Genomic DNA, 6,000 nt, shown 5'->3' on the forward strand with positions numbered 1-6,000 from the left:
CAGGATTATCAGGAATGCTGGGTCCAGCATGATCAAGAAACTAGGGCCCAGTATTATCAGGAATCCCGGTTCCAGTATTATCAGGAATCCTGGGTCCAGATTTGTCCGGAAACCAGGGCCGAGTATTGTCAGGAATCCTGGGTCCAGAATTGTCAGGAAACCTGGGCCCAGGATTATCAGGAATCCTGGGTCCAGCATTATCAGGAAACCTGGGCCCAGTATTATCAGGAATCCTGGGTCCAGAATTATCCGGAAACCTGGGCCAAGTATTATCAGGAATCCTGCATCCAGCATTATCAGGAAACCAGGGCCCAGTATTATCAGGAATCCTGGGTGCAGAATTGTCAGGAAACCTCTGCCCAGGATTATCAGGAAACCAGGGCCCAGTATTATCAGGAAAACTGGGCCCAGGGTTATCAGGAATCTTGGGCCCAGAATTATCAGGAAACCAGGGCCTAGTATTATCAGGAATCCTGGGTCCAGAATTATCAGGAAACCAGGGCCAGTATTATCAGGAATCCTGGGTCCAGAATTATCATGAATCCTGGGTCCAGATTTATCAGGAATCCTGGGTCCAGAATTATCAGGAATCCTGGGTCCAGAATTATCAGAAACCAGGGCCCAGGATTATCAGGAAACCCGCGTCCAGTATTATCAGGAATCCCAGGCACAGTATTATCAGGAATCCACGGCCCAGGATTTTCAGGAAACTTGTGCCCAGTATTATCAGGAATCCCAAGACCAGTATTATCAGGAAACCACGGCCCAGGATTTATCAGGAAACCAGGGCCCAGGATTATCATGAATCCTGGGTCCAGAATTATCAGGAAACTAGGGCCCAGAATTATCAGGAATCCTGGGTTCAGAATTACAGGTAACCAGGGCCCAATAATATCAGGAATCCTGGGTCCAGAATTATCAGGTATACTGGGCCCAGTATTATCACGAATCCCAGGCCCAGTATTATCAGGAATCCTGGGTCCAGAATTATCTGGAAACCTGGGCCCAGTATTATCAGGAATCCTGTATCCAGAATTATCAGGAAAACTGGGAACAGTATTATCAGGAATCCTGAGTCCAGAATTATCAGAAACCAGGGCCGAGTATTATCAGGAATCCTGGGTCCAGAATTATCAGAAACCAGGGCCCAGTATTATCAGGAATCCTGAGTCCAGAATTATCAGGAATCCTGGGCCCAGGATTATCAGGAATCCCGGGTCCAGAATTTTAAGGAAACCCGGGTCCAGGATTATCAGGAATCGCGGGCACAGTATTATCAGGAATCCCGGGCCCATTATTATCAGGAAACCCGAATCCAGGATTATCAGGAAACCCGGGTCCAGTATTATCAGGAAGCCAGTGCCCAGTATTATCAGGAAGCCAGGGCCCAGGATTTTCTGGAAATATGTGCCCAGTATTATCAGGAATCCCAGGCACAGTATTATCAGGAATCCACGGCCCAGGATTTTCAGGAAACTTGTGCCCAGAATTATCAGGAATCCCTGGCTCAGGATTATCAGGAAATTTGGGCCAAGGATTACCAGGAATCCCGGGTCCAGAATTATCAGGAAACCAGGGCCCAGTATAATTAGGAATCCCGGGCCCAGTATTATCAGTAATCCTGGGTCCAGAATTATCAGGAATCCTGCGTCCAGATTGAACAGGAAACCAGGGCCCAGTATTATCAGGAAAACTGGGCCCAGGATTATCAGGAATCCTGGGTCCAGAATTATCAGTAAACCAGGGCCCGTTATTATCAGGAATCCTGAGTCCAGAATTATCAGGAAACCAGGGCCTAGTATTATCAGGAAACCAGGGTCCAGTGTTATCAGGAATCCTGGGTCCAGAATTATCATGAATCCTGGGTCCAGAATTATCAGGAAACCAGGGCCCAGTATTATCAGGAATCCTGGGTCCAGATTTATCATGAATCCTGGGTCCAGAATTATCAGTAAACCAGGGCCCAGTATTATCAGGGATCCTGAGTCCAGAATTATCAGGAAACCAGGGCCTAGTATTATCAGGAATCCTGGGTCCAGAATTATCAGGAAACCAGGGCCCAGTGTTATCAGGAATCCTGGGTCCAGAATTATCATGAATCCTGGGTCCAGAATTATCAGGAAACCAGGGCCCAGTATTATCGGGTATACCAGGTCCAGTGTTATCAGGAATCCTGGCTCCAGTATTATCAGGAATCCTGGGTCCAGAATTATCAGGAAACCTGGGCCCAGTATTATCAGGAATCCTGGGTCCAGTATTATCAGGAATCCTGGGTCCAGAATTATCTGGAATCCTGGGTCCAGAATTATCAGGAAACCAGGGCCCAGGATTATCATGAATCCTGGGTCCAGAATTATCAGGAAACTAGGGCCCAGAATTATCAGGAATCCTGGGTTCAGAATTACAGGTAACCAGGGCCCAATAATATCAGGAATCCTGGGTACAGAATTATCAGGTATACTGGGCCCAGTATTATCACGAATCCCAGGCCCAGTATTATCAGGAATCCTGGGTCCAGAATTATCTGGAAACCTGGGCCCAGTATTATCAGGAATCCTGTATCCAGAATTATCAGGAAAACTGGGCTCAGTATTATCAGGAATCCTGAGTCCAGAATGATCAGAAACCAGGGCCGAGTATTATCAGGAATCCTGGGTCCAGAATTATCAGAAACCAGGGCCCAGTATTATCAGGAATCCTGAGTCCAGAATTATCAGGAATCCTGGGCCCAGGATTACCAGGAATCACGGGTCCAGAATTATCAGGAAACCAGGGCCCAGTATAATTAGGAATCCCGGGCCCAGTATTATCAGTAATTCTGGGTCCAGAATTATCAGGAATCCTGCGTCCAGATTGAACAGGAAACCAGGGCCCAGTATTATCAGGAAAACTGGGCCCAGGATTATCAGGAATCCTGGGTCCAGAATTATCAGTAAACCAGGGCCCAGTATTATCAGGAATCCTGAGTCCAGAATTATCAGGAAACCAGGGCCTAGTATTATCAGGAATCCTGGGTCCAGAATTATCAGGAAACCAGGGCCAAGTGTTATCAGGAATCCTGGGTCCAGAATTATCATGAATCCTGGGTCCAGAATTATCAGAAACCAGGGCCCAGTATTATCAGGAATCCTGGGTCCAGATTTATCAGGAACCCTGGGTCCAGAATTATCAGGAATCCTGGGTCCAGAATTATCAGGAATCCTGGGCCCAGGATTATCAGGAAACCCGAATCCAGGATTATCAGGAAACCCGGGTCCAGTATTATCAGGAAGCCAAGGCCCAGTATTATAAGGAAGCCAGGGCCCAGGATTTTCTGGAAATATGTGCCCAGTAATATCAGGAATCCCAGGCACAGTATTATCAGGAATCCACGGCCCAGGATTTTCAAGAAACCAGGGCCCAGTATTATCAGGAATCCCAGCCCCAGTATTATCAGGAAACCACAGCCCAGAATTTTCAGGAAACCTGGGCCCAGTATTATCAGGAATTCCAGGCCAAGCATTATCAGGAATCCCGTGCCCAGTATTATCAGGAATCCCGGGTCCAGAATTATCAGGAAACCTGGGCCCAGGATTATCAGGAATCCTGGGTACAGCATTATCAGGAAACCAGGGCCCAGTATTATCAGGAATCCTGCGGCCAGAATTATCAGGAAACCAGGGCCCAGTATTATCGGGTATACCAGGTCCAGTGTTATCAGGAATCCTGGCTCCAGTATTATCAGTAATCCTGGGTCCAGAATTATCAGGAAACCTGGGCCCAGTATTATCCGGAATCCTGGGTCCAGTATTATCAGGAATCCTGGGTCCAGAATTATCTGGAATCCTGGGTCCAGAATTATCAGGAAACCAGGGCCCAGGATTATCATGAATCCTGGGTCCAGAATTATCAGGAAACTAGGGCCCAGAATTATGAGGAATCCTGGGTTCAGAATTACAGGTAACCAGGGCCCAATAATATCAGGAATCCTGGGTCCAGAATTATCAGGTATACTGGGCCCAGTATTATCACGAATCCCAGGCCCAGTATTATCAGGAATCCTGGCTCCAGAATAATCAGGAAACCTGTGCCCAGGATTATCAGAAATGCTGGGTCCAGCATGATCAGGAAACTAGGGCCCAGTATTATCAGGAATCCCAGTTCCAGTATTATCAGGAATCCTGGGTCCAGCATTATCAGGAAACCTGGGCCCAGTATTGTCAGGAATCCTGGGTCCAGAATTATCCGGAAACCTGGGCCGAGTATTATCAGGAATCCTGCATCCAGCATTATCAGGAAACCAGGGCCCAGTATTATCAGGAATCCTGGGTCCAGAATTGTCAGGAACCCTGGGCCCAGGATTATCAGGAATCCTGGGTCCAGCATTATCAGGAAACCTGGGCCCAGTATTATCAGGAATCCTGGGTCCAGAATTATCCGGAAACCTGGGCCGAGTATTATCAGGAATCCTGCATCCAGCATTATCAGGAAACCAGGGCCCAGTATTATCAGGAATCCTGGGTCCAGAATTGTCAGGAATCCTCTGCCCAGGTTTATCAGGATTCCTGGGTCCTGCATTGTCAGGAATCCACGGCCCAGGATTTTCAGGAAACTTGTGCCCAGTATTATCAGGAATCCCAGGCCCAGTATTATCAGGAAACCATGGCCCAGGATTTTCAGGAAACCTGGGCAAAGTATTATCAGGAATTCCAGGCCAAGCATTATCAGGAATCCCGGGCCCATATTATCAGGAATCCCGGGTCCAGAATTGTCAGGAAACCTCTGCCCAGGTTTATCAGGATTCCTGGGTCCTGCATTGTCAGGAATCCATGGCCCAGTATTATCAGGAATCCTGGGTCCAGAATTATCAGGAAACCTGGGTCCAGGATTATCAGGAATCCTGGGTCCAGCATTATCAGGAAACCAGGGCGCAGTATTATCAGGAATCCAGGGTCCAGAATTATCAGGAAACCAGAGCCCAGTATTATCAGGAATCCCGGGCATAGTATTATCAGGAATCCCGGGCCCAGTATTATCAGGACTGCCGCGTCCAGTATTATCAGGAATCCCGGGTCCAGAATTATCAGGAAACCAGGGCCCAGTATTATGAGGAATCCAGTGTCCAGAATTATTCGGAAACCAGGGCCCAGCATTATCAGGAATACTGCGCCCAGTATTATCAGGAATCCCAGGCCCAGTATTATCAGGAATCCTGGCTCCAGATCTATCAGGAATCGTGGGTCCAGAATGATCAGGAAACCAGAGCCCAGTATCATCAGGAATCCTGGGTCCAGAATTATCAGGAAACCAGGGCCCAGTATTATCAGGAATCCTGGGTCCATAATTATCAGAATACCAGGGCCGAGTATTATCAGGAATCCTTGGTCCCGAATTGTCAGGAAACCTGGGCCCAGGATTATCAGGAATCCTAGGTCCAGCATTATCAGGAATCCATGGCTCAGTATTATCAGGAATCCTGGGTCCAGAATTATCAGGAAACCAGGGCCCAGTATTATCAGGAATCCTGGGTCCAGAATTATCAGGAAAACTTGGCCCAGAATTATCAGCAATCCTGGGTCCAGAATTATCTGGAAACCAGGGCCCAGTATTATCAGTAATCCTGGGTCCAGAATTATCAGGAAACCTGGGCCCAGTATTATCCGGAATCCTCGGTCCAGTATTATCAGGAATACTGGGTCCAGAATTATCTGGAATCCTGGGTCCAGAATTATCAGGAAACCAGGGCCCAGGATTATCATGAATCCTGGCTCCAGAATTATCAGGAAACTAGGGCCCAGAATTATGAGGAATCCTGGGTTCAGAATTACAGGTAACCAGGGCCCAATAATATCAGGAATCCTGGGTCCAGAATTATCAGGTATACTGGGCCCAGTATTATCACGAATCCCAGGCCCAGTATTATCAGGAATCCTGGCTCCAGAATAATCAGGAAACCTGTGCCCAGGATTATCAGAAATGCTGGGTCCAGCATGATCAGGAAACTAGGGCCCAGTATTATCA

This window comes from Heterodontus francisci, chromosome 4, assembly GCF_036365525.1.
Source record: "Heterodontus francisci isolate sHetFra1 chromosome 4, sHetFra1.hap1, whole genome shotgun sequence".
NCBI lineage: Eukaryota > Metazoa > Chordata > Chondrichthyes > Heterodontiformes > Heterodontidae > Heterodontus > Heterodontus francisci.